We start from the raw sequence: 12,254 nt of genomic DNA on the forward strand, positions 1-12,254 counted from the left end.
AATTTAAGTTAGTGTAGTATTGAAATGCATGTTCAACTGACTGGTGATAGAAGTGGGCTTAGCCATATTACTAAATAGATTTCTACTTGTTCTAGTAGCGGAGTTTTGTTTGTTCTTAGTTGAAGTAACTCTTGTGTTTAGAAGTTGTAATTTTGCGGTTAGGTATTTGTTCATAAGTGCTCTAATGTTTTTTTTAAACATTCTTTGGTCCTTAAGCTAGTAAAGTTAGTTCTATTTGTTGATTATGTGGGTTGCTTAAATGTGCGTTTCCTGACTAATTGCGATTTAGTGTGTTTAAATAGTTTGCAAGGGACAAATTTCTGTACTTAAGGTATTCAATTTAGGTAAGGTGTTTGCTCATGGGGGAATTGTTTCTACCTAACTTTGCTTTGTGTAACACGTGTTTTCAGCGTTAGTTTGTAATAAAAGGTATGCATAATTGTTGAAAGTGTATGAGTGTTGAACATGTATAGAAGTTTATGTGTGTGTAACAGCTTGCAATGGTGATTAATTGCGTAACTTTATGTATGATTTGTGTTGAGTGGGCTATTTGCTTTTTGCCTTAAACGTTTTTACTATACAGTTGATCTCTCTTGACTATTAAATTTCCAATCCTTTAGCTTATTCTTAACTTTCTTTCTGTATTTCAATCTATAACTTCTATTTTGTTCATTTCTTTATTTTCTTCTTCTATATCTTAATTTAGTTGATTCTGTTAGTCTATTACCATGGCTATTTATACTCTGAATTATTTATACCCAAACCAGCAGATGGAGGATGACCTTGGCCATGCTGAGTTTGATTTATCGCAAAATGGTGTAGAGCTAGAGCCTACATCTGGCTTTCGAAATACTATGCGCCGATATTTCTACCGTAAATACCTCTCTGGGGATGTGGTGGGTCTCTGTGCCAAGGAATTCCTCTTTTACATGTACACTTCTTATCATTACTCTAGACTGGTGTTAGGTGATGAAGAGATCCTGGGGATAACAACGGCAGGGAGGTATTTCAGTCCCTGGGAAAGGCGAGAAACAGAGTGTGTTTCAAGAGAGACAGTTGATATCATCAACTTCTTCTTGGGAAAGGATATAAGTTACTTTTAATTACTCAGTTAATCTGAGGCTTGCGACGGGCTTTGTAGAAAAATAAATAGGAGTATAAGATCTAGAGAAAAAAATGTAGGGTGTTAGGAAGTGCAGTTTTTGAAATATAAGATCTAAGGGGTGAATAAGAAATTTTTTGTTATAGTTCTTCCATCGCTTATTTCGCAAAAAGGAGATAACTGTTGAAGAGTGTGATATGCAAGAAATGTTAGAAAAACAGTTGTGGGCTCTTCGTGAAGCTTGGTGGGACGTAACAACGGGGCCAAATTTGCAAAAATTGTATTTACAATTGAGGGAGTGGAATTATGAAGAGTGTCTGCCCTTCGAACCAAACAACTTACGAGCGGTTGTGGTGCGAAACCTTGTGTTGCCATTTATGGAGGATTAACTTTCATGTGTATTTTGGTTAGCTTTTTGTAATTGCTGTTTTCTGTTTTTATTTGGTTTTGTGCGTAGTAACGCTTTTATTATAAAAGTAATTATTTGAAAAGAGATTTTGTGTCTCTATTTCTTTTTGAGTTTCTGTAGCAAGTCAGAAGGAATAGGTTCACCAAAGAATGTAGGTGCTTTTCTATTACGTTGAGGTCTGCCTAATACTTCATTTGCGTCAGGTAAATTAGATATATTAGGTGATGCTGTAGGTGTAGGATTATAAGGTGATGATGTGGGGCTATTATGCGTTGCTTGGGGGAATAATTTGCGTGTAGCTTTAAATTTACTAGTACTATCAGGTGGGGTAGAAAAATTTTCTTGCTGTGGGCTATTAGGTGAATATATATTTTGCATAGGGTAGGGGGTTGAAATGCGTGGGGGTAGAAAATTAGAAGAGCTTGTGCCTTGAATGTGTGTAGTGTTATCTACTCGTGTTTGTAGCGATTCTAAGCCTGAGTCCTTTGTTGGGGTAGCCTCAACATTGTAGGGTGGCTGTAGTGTAGTATTAGGATTTATAGTAGGTTGTGTTTCTACTAAAGGCCACTGTGAAATAGCAATATGTTGTGCGCCTCTATAGGCATTAGATTTGGATATATTATGCTTATTATATTGAGTATAATAATCATCCGTATCGTCTGGGACTACATAGTTCTCAACTAACTCTTGTATTTTGTCTTCTTTTGGGTAATAAGGTACTATATGATTTCTATGCACGGTTTTCTTCTCATTCGTTTTATCATGTTGTATCTCATATGTAGTATTAGTTAGCATTCGTTGCACAGTGTAAGCGTAGCTGAGCACACTGAGCGTAGCTCTTGTAGCTTTTTAGACTTTAATAGTCCTTTCGAGTGATTTTCTAGTAGTACTTTTCTACCTTCAGGTATAGGCTTTCCGAGTTTAAATCTATTTCTATACTTGTGCGCTTTATTCGTAGTTTGTCTACATTTAGTGTAGGTATTCGAGTATATTGTTTTAAATGTATTCTCTCGCTTTAACATTTCGTTAGATAATCTGTTTTGTAACAATTTCTCTATCTTTTTGTTATTACAAGTTTCTTCACTATGTGAGTGTGGCGGTAGATTGTTACAATACTCTGACGTGCATTTCTTTTGATTATCTCGTAGTAGTCCTAACTTTAGTGATAAGGGTATTTGCGGTTTCGTTCCGAATAGTATTTCATAAGGGGTATATCCCGTACTGTAGTTTACTGCAGTATTGTGTGAAAATGCAAATTTACTAGTGTACTCGGACCAATTAGATCCACTTTTACTAATAAAATGTCTTAGGTAATTTGTCAAATGTTTATTTTGTACTTCTACTTTGCCGTTAGTCCACGGTGAATATGCAGTTCGGGGGCATAGTATAATTCCCATTTCGTTTGTGTAGTGAACGAAATCATTACTAATAAAAGCATTGCCGTTATCATGTACTATTTGTTGCGGTATACCAAATGTAGTTATAAATTTCTCTAGTTGATTTACTGTTTCAAGAGCTTCAGCATTCTTGCTAGGATATACTTGTATAAATCTAGAGAAAGCGTCTACTATTACAAGACAAAATCTATTTCCTTTACTAAGTGGTCGTAGTGGGCCTTTATGATCAATATGAAGTGTATGTAGGGGTATAGCTTCTAATTGTCCCCATGGTTCTAAGGGTGCTTCGTTCAAGTCTTTGCGTGCTGACTTATTAGTTTGGCAACTTAAGCAATCTAACATTAACATTTCAATCCATTTAAACATACCGGGCCAATAGAAATATCGCTTAACTCTATTGTAAGTTGTGCTTTCTGCTCTATGACCACTAAGTTCATGCGTATGTGCGACTTCAAATATCTTTATAAATAGCGAAAGTGGTGCACATATCCTAACGTCAAAAGAGCCATCTTCACAAGGTTCAGAATAACAGAGTAAATCATATTGATTCTCTAGAAACAACAAGTTAAAATTATTCCTATAAGTTTGTAGTGCTTTAGATTGTTTAATAATGTAGTCCTTTTCTGGAGCTTTGCCTATTTTTAACCAGTCTCTAACTTTATTTATCACGGAGTCGTTTACTTGTTCTTCAAGAATATTATCGGTGTCAAGATTAGCGTTTTTTGCAAAATCTGTAACTTTAGCTATTAAATCTAATGTATCTGTGTGGACATCCTTTTCTGAGATGTTTTGAAAAGCTTCTGGTTCAATAAGTTTCTTAAATTTTGTCCGTCTGATATGGTCGGATTTAGCAGATTCTAATTGCTCAATAAGTGAATTTTCAATATTTCCTTCTACTAGATCTAACCAATCTTGGTCATCATAACCTTCTCGGTCATCACTTATTTCAGCTATTTCTTCTATCTCGGAATAGTAGTGATTATCATAATCGCTAGTTAGTTCTGAAGTTAATTTCTTTATTTGATTTATTTGTGTGCCGTAGCGAAAACAATCAGAAAAACTGTGTATAGCATTACAGTGTTCATTTATGTAGTCTGGTGCATCATCTACGCTAAAGTCACCTTCATCATTTATATTAATAAGTTTCTTTCTTTCGCCTTTGACTTGAGCAATAATTGGATAACAGTCGTTAGCTGATGCGTCTTTATCGTCTTGATGCAATACAGAATAGTTAACTTCTTTTCCGTTAATATGAAACTTTATATCTTTAGGTATTACTTTGTGCTCTAGTTGATAAAGTTTAGCATCTGCTAAAGAAACGTTTCGGCTAAGAATGTCAGGGAACGCTAAGTTTTTGCCTTCAGTGTATATAATTTGCAAGTTTTGGAACTTAGTTATTACAACTTGATACTTAAAGAAACGATGTGACATTTGTCCTCGTCGTGACCAAAGGAACAGGATTGGTCTGTGATCACAATATAGGTAAATTGGAAAAGGTGATCCAATAACATAAAATTCATATGTTTGTAATGCAGATATTATTCCGCATAGTTCTCTATGTTGAGGGGACATCTTTTGTTCAGCTTTATCAAATACTCTCGAGTTTGCTGAAAATCTTGTATAAGAACACAACCTGTTCCTAAATTAGATGAATCAGCATGTATATGAAAGGGATAGTCATTAGAAGGAAACGCGTTAGAAATATCGTGACAGAATCTTTGTTTAAGGTCTGTGAATACCTTTTCGTGTTCTGGTAACCACTTGAATAATGTTGTATCTTTAGTTAAGTCATATAGAGGTTTTGCATCTATGTGAAAGTTCAAAATATAGGTATGATAGAAACCCATCATTCCTAAAACTCTTAAAACTTCTGTTTTCGATTCTGGCGATTTTAGGTTTCTAATATCATCTATGCGCGAAGCAATAGGCGATAGTCCGTCCTTAGATATAACATGTCCTAGAAATCTCACTTTTCGTAAGAAAAACATTGTTTTATCGGGGGCTGCTTTAAGGTTTGCTTTTCGAAGCAAAGAGTGATACTCTTTTACTATTGTGAACATTTCTTGTTTATCTTTAGCTTGTAATAAAGTATCGTCTATATATGTTATGGCTTGTTTACGTTTTATAAGGTGTCCAAATGCATAACGCATTAGTTTGCTAAAGAAACTGGGTAATGGCTTAAGACCATAAAATCCTACTTGATAGGTGTATTGTCTGCCTCCTACAATAAAACTTGTAACCTTCTGTGTATCTTCAGTTAGTGGTACTTGATTATAAGCCGATGATAAATCACTACTTGTAAATATAGTTCCAGTTATTCTTGTCATTAGAACATTTAGTGGTTCGAGTGGCCAACTAGAATTACTTGTATCAGTTATAGAGTTTAGGTATCTAGCATCAATGACTAGTTTTACATAATCCTTCTTAGGTAATATGATGACGGGATTGACAAACCAACTATTCATATCATCGTTCTCATTGAGCTCTCTGATTATCCCTGCTTGAATTAATTCGTCCATTAGTCTCTCTAATTTATCTCTGAGATGAATGGGTATTTTGCTTGGTCGTTGCTTTTTAAAGGTTGCGTCTTTCTTTAAGGGTAAATGGAACTTATGCTTAGTTTTGCCAATATCATACTTATGATGTGAATAGACATCATTATCCTGAAGTATTATTTCTAGCAACTCAAACAATTCATCATCAGTCAAATCACTTTGCGTGAAATCAAAATTATCTAAAAACCTTTCTAGATACTCTATGTCTTGAACGGTATTTCTATTTTGCTTAATTACAAAATCACTAACTGCTTTATTTATGATTCGATTGCTTTGTAGTTTATCTCTAAACTTAGGAAACTGTTCGTTGACTTTAGGTCTACATAACTCTTTTGCTTCGGTAGAGAAGTCTGTGGCTAGTTCTCTCTCATCTTCTTTGCATTTTTCTATTAACTCACTTTCAATAATCTCAAGCACCTCTTCCTGTTCTAGTGTATTGGCTTCTACTTTTTGTAGTTTATCAATATCATCTTTGCTTGTATACACATAGATATTTATTCCTGAATTCTTAAATGTTTGTTCAATTAGAGAAGATATCTCTCTCCAATCCATTCCGTCTAAACCACAAGCTATTTTTGGCATCGCTATACAGCGTAAATTTAGTCCTAGTGCATGATCTCTCATGGCAAGTAGTGTTGTTTTGATTGTGTCAATTGTTGGCTTTTCATAATGATTAGCCTTAGTGATGAGATAATATACTAAGTTATTATCTGCTCTGAAAGTTATTATGTCACCTATATCACAGTTTCTACTTTTACAGTAGTCCTTTAATAAGGGTATTCTTTTGGAGATTGTGTTAGCAAAACCTTTTTTCATTTCTGCATCTGAGGATATCGTGTGCGCTATAGGCATATTAGAGTCAAATATAGATTGGGTACGAAAATCTACATATCTAATGCAAGAATTAGTTTGGATTTGCTGTCCTTCTTGTAAATTGTTTACTACTGTGTTCAGTATGAAGCAATTGTTATAGTCCTCACTTTCGTTTAGTATTGTACTTGTAAATTCGGCACAGTTTTTGATATTGTATCTTTGTATAGGTTTGTCAGTTTTATCACACATAGCATAACCTATTATTCCTCTATTTATCTGTATTGGGTGATTCTTTTGATTCTCCATAAATATGGGTAGAAATTCTTCATGTTGTGGACAAAGTGTGTTCACAAAGACTAGGTCAGTTTTTGCAACGTTAATATGGGGCATGAAATATGTTCCTGGTGGAAATAAGGCTTGACTGGGGTGCTTTTGCTTGTGCAATTGTGTACTTTTCTGTTGTAGAAAGATGGGTTGAGCTATGTTTAAAGCAGTCATCTCAGTTATGTATGGGTAATCTTTCTCATTGTTAAGTGAGCCGTAGCAAATTAGGTTTTTCTCAGTTTTTAATTCTACTGCGGGGATATCGAAGTGAAGTGCTTTTAAAAACAAATGACAAAAATCAATACCTATTATGTTCTGTCTCTGCTCTTTAGTAACGAATACTTTATGGGGGACTGTATATATACCGTCAGTTTCGAAGCTAGATTGAATAGTTGTGTAGCCAAGCATTCTGATTGATGAACCAGTATATGTTTTTGAATCACAATTTGTATTTTGTAAATGCAGATTTTGTTCAAGGTTTACTAGTGCAAGGTATGTAGGATGATTGATAATAGTGCAGGTTGATCCTGGGTCAATCATGAATTCTACTTCTAAACCACTATTATTTTTAATGTCTCCGGTGGCAAAGTGATATAAGTTGAGATAAATTCTTGACTTAGTACTACTTTCTTTAGTAGCGTTCGGAGACTTCAAAAGTTTAAAGGAAAGAAGTCTGTTATAGCATTTACGTAGTCATCGTCGCCTTCAACGAAACTTATTTGATTTGGTTGTTGCTGAATATTATTGGGTTTTGATTGTCTTTGTTGTAGATTGTTATTTCTACTTGGTGTATAGAAGCTAGCACTTTGTTGTGGCTGTTGCTGTTGTTGCGGTGATGGTGATTGTTGTTCAAGATTTGGTTCATTATTTCTATAGGTGTTTTGCTGAGGGAAGGTTTGTTCGTATGGTTGAGTGAATCTATTGCCATAACTGTTGAAAGATGTATTTTGTTGTTGATAGTTAGGCTTGTTGAACCTAGGATTATAGTTTGAGTAGCCACCTCTTGGTTGATAGCTTTGGTTTCTAGGACCATTGAATCTTACATTGCCTCGGTTATTCTTTCTGTAATCATTAGAGAATGTTATATTTGGCCTTCTTGGTTCAACAAGTTCCTTTCTCAATTTGTTAACACTATCATCTATCTGTTTCTTTGTGCATCGAGAGATGGAATGACCATTGCTTCTGCAATAATCACAGAATCTAGTACTGTTAGGTCTGCCTTTTATGTTTGGGTCTCTTGGCCTAGAAGTATCTATAGCATTCACTTCGTTGCTTTTGAAAAGACTGGTTAAATCGTTAATTTTGCTCTCGAGTGTTTTAAGTTTATCTATTCCTGTAGCTCCACTAGATTCTGTTGTTACAGAAAATGTTAAGTCTTTTACAACTAAGTGATCGACAAACTGTGTCCAAGTTATTGAAGGATTCTCAATAAGTTTCTCGTGCGCTTTGCGTTTTAAACCTTGTGGTCTTAGTCCTCTTATAGCAAAATCTATGTATTTCTGACTTCGTTGTCTTTGTTGGATTTCGTTCTCCCTTCTTATATTGTCATCACCTTCAATACATGTTGGTATCTTTTCTGGCCAACCTTTATCAACTCCACTCTTTATTCTATGTAGATAGTTCTTTATTAATTCTCCTTCTTGCCTAAATGTGTTCTCAACCTCAAGTCTAAATCTAAATTGGTCTCTACCGTCTGTGAATCTTTTTATAAATTCATCTTTTAAAGTATTCCAATCTGTAGTATCTGTGACTTCACTTTCAAACCATTCTAATGCTGTATCAGTTAAAAGTGAGCCGAATAAGGATTGTTGCCTTTTATCATAGCTAGTTTGTGCAACGGGTGCTGTAGGCCTAGTTCCTAGTGAAAAGAGTATTTTGTTTTCTACAGAGTTCCAAAAAGAAGTGGCATCCTGATTAGGATCATTGCCTGAAAAAGATACAAGTGAAAGATTTGGATGTGTTATGGGAGTTTCAGGTGGGGGAGTAACGGCAGGTGGAGGAGTACTACCACCAGTACTGGTCATTGTTTAAAGGACTGAAGTTATTGTATTAAAACTATTAAGAACAGAGGAATAGTTTAAATCAAAATCAAAAAAGGATTTTAGTGAGAAGCTCTTTGACTAGTTAACTTATACAAGTTACAAGTTAAATTTAGGCAGGCTTCTCTGATAGTTTAAATGAACAAGTTAAATTGAGAATGCCTTTTCTATATTAAATGAACAAGTTAAATTGAAGTAGCCTCTCTGGGACCACCATTTATACTGCTGGTCCGTACATTAGATACTTAAACGACGGGGTTAATCGCGGGACCACATGTATAACTTGAGAGTTCAGCCCCTAGTTCTACTCTTGGTAAATAGTTAAGTATTAAAGAAAGTTAAATGCAAATATGAATTAATAAGTTATGTTAAACAGCATCAAATATGAACCGAGCATGAAGGGATAGAATAGTTAAAGTTATTAAGACTGAGATAGTACAAGTTAGCACAGGTTGAAATATTCTAAGTTAACTTGTAACTTAGATAGAATTTAAGAGATGTTAATTTATAACTTAGAGAAGTTAAGTCAAACTTACCTGATATCCAAATTTGCGTTAAGTTAATATTTCATGACTTAGAGAGTTCTTAGTTAAGAACAAGTCACAAAATATTCTAAGTTAGAAAAATATCTCAAGTAAGCTGAGATTGAGCAAGGGAGCAATACGGGAGTATGATTTTAAATCAGAAGTTATCAGGGACCAAAAAGTGTTGGTAGTTGAGCGTGCAAGCTCCTTTTATACTTGCGGACACGTGGTTCTCTAGTATCCTATTGGATAGAGATAACAGTGTCGACAGAGTTACCAAGGTTAACTTGGTGTTATCTGTGTGGCGTGATAATATCACGTCATAGTATTCTCAGTTTTAGTTAGTGATCTTAAAATAGTAGCTTATTCAAAACTACTTAGTAATTTGTTCACACGTTAAAATGGACTTTGTCCAAATCAAGTTTGTGCTTCACGCACTATAACGTAAATTCTCAAAATAGCATTAAGATTATCAAATAGTGTTACTGAGTGTAGCACACTTCAGTACAACTTCTGAAAAAAGGCCTATGGTAAAAAATATAAAAGAACTTCTCGATAGCAATCTATTGTAAGGTTTACAAAAACATTTTGTAGGAGTCCTGAAATGGAATTTTTTTCTCTTGTGATATTTTTTATCTCCTCTGATGAGCCTGTGTGTGACTTAATTCAGAAGTGCTGTTGATCAAATTTTGGCTCGTTCTGTTTTGATGAGGTATTAGATCACTCAATGATGGCTGCTCATTATTGGCTCAAATTACAACCATGAACAAACCTTCGTGAATTTGTAGTTGATGTTTTTGTGTGTGTATTTTTGAAAGCTCGTATTAAAATTTCGTCTTCAAATTAGGCTATTTTTTCCGCATCTTTCCTAAAAGTTATCAAACTTTTCAATTTTAGACTTTTGCACTTCATCTACTTTGCATAGTCTTTAATATTTCCAGAAATTTCAGAGCAACTAATAGGAAATGAGGAAAAATTAAGGACCGGAAGAAAATTGAAAGTGAGCAAAAAATCAATAAACTTTTTTTATCAATTTTTGATTGGCGATTGTTTTCTTGTCTACATTTCGACTGATTAAAAACAAACCACTCAATCTCTGGACACAAAACACAGTAGTTTTTCTGAAATAGATTGTTAATTTCTAAGGAGGAGAAATAATATATAATGGACTTATTTTTTTTAATGACAGCAATTTTTTTTAAATTAAAAAATTTACATTTTTATTTAAGTTCATTAGCCAGCTTATAAACGTCTTCCCAGGTTGAGGTCCCATCCGGAAGTGACTTATGATCAGACTAATTCCAATGCAATGCACATGGTGTGTTCCCAGACCAAAATTACAGGGTGAGGGATTTGGTTCGAGCGCACAATAGTATGATCAGAAGTGAAGTCACTTCCGGATGGTATTGGTCTGATCATAGGTCATTTCTGTATGGGTTGGTCTGATTATAGCCTATTCAAGCGCACATTACCATTAGTGTGATCAGAGAAGATTATGAGCGCAACTAGGTCTGATCAGAGACCATTTCGAGCAGATTTTTTTCTATTGATTTTTTCTTTTTTAACCGAGGGTTGTTTGCTAAGTCAAGAGGCAACAAAAAAGCAGCATTCTGATCAGAGACAAATCTAGAGTCTGATGGCTTTTATCAGAACTAAAGGGGATTCAGCTGATAGAAAATGCCGGTCCCCTTATGAGGAATTTTTGTTTAACTGTATAACATGAAGTTTCGTATGGAAAGCGGTGTAATTTCATCCTTTTCATCAAAAAAGTATACACCAATGGTATTCTAAATAATGCTTTCTCTGCAATTGCGTTTTTTTCACTAGCAATAATTTAAGAATGGTCCTTCCTTTCTTTAGACGAATTTAATACTGCAAACATCAATTTTTATGAAATTAATATTTTAAAGCAAAATCAAAGAATTTTGTTCATAGTGAAAACCACTCAGTGAGCATACTATTTCGAGCGCATTTGAGTCTGATCAGAGGTGATTTCGAGCGCACATTCGTTTGATCAGGAGTGACTTTCGAGAGCACAATAGTCTGATCAGGATTGATTTTCGAGCGCACAATAGTCTGATCAGAAGTGATTTTGAGCGCACCTGGACGATGGTATGGGTTTGTTTTGGGCCATGGTCTGGACACTGGTCTAAGATCCGTCTGGTGAGGTCTGAACAGAGACAGTTTTGAGCGCACTTCGAGCGCACATGGTTCTTCGAGCGCACTTTGGTCTGATCAGACGATATTTTGGTCTGGGATGGTCTGATCAGAGGTTACTTTCGTCTGGATCGTTCTGATCAGATGTCACTTCCGGATGGCGCCTCAACCTGGGTTTACCCAAGTTCTCTCTAGATTCCATTACAGTATAGAAATAAAAAGTGTATTTCAATTACTTAATTATTGTAAGAATAGTGGCGAATATCAGTGACAATAAACGTTTTTTTGTCCCAGAAGCTCTCGGTTTTTTTTGTAAGATATCCAGTTTCGGGCTCTCTCAGGGTTTGAGCTCTGCCCTCCTGTAGTTCAGTCAATTCTGCTTCCAATGCTGCATTGGTTACTTATTTGTTAACTTTTTTATTTTACTCAGAATTGCTCCATTTAATGGGAAACATATGGGCCAATTTTAGCAAGATTAGCTGTTTTTAGCAGTGAAAATTTGATCGGCAATTTGTAGCGGTGAAATTTTCGTTAACAGTTTTTATTGTTAGGAATAAAAAATTCACAGCTGAAAACCACAAATCTTACGAAAATTCACTTAAATATTTGCGGTTATTTTTTGCGGTGAATGCCTCTGAAAACCGTAATTCTTACAACAGTTCACAACATTCAACGTATTTCTTTCGTTTTTAAGCAATTTTTACCCTTGGTTGACATTTCGCTGGACTTATCAAAAATTATCGCTTGACATAAGGAATGACAAGAAATTGGCTTTATTTTTTTTTGCTCTGAAAAGTGAAATTTTAGTTAAAAATGACTTTCCTTCTAAAATTTTTCATTCTTTTCTTGTTTTGAGGGCCCAGCAACAGATCTTTATGTACTTTTGTACGTTTATTGAACACACCTCCTGCATTTGTTCAAACCATATATATAT

Source organism: Convolutriloba macropyga, chromosome 6 (assembly GCF_964194025.1).
Source record: "Convolutriloba macropyga chromosome 6, txConMacr16.3, whole genome shotgun sequence".
NCBI classification, from domain to species: Eukaryota; Metazoa; Xenacoelomorpha; order Acoela; family Convolutidae; genus Convolutriloba; species Convolutriloba macropyga.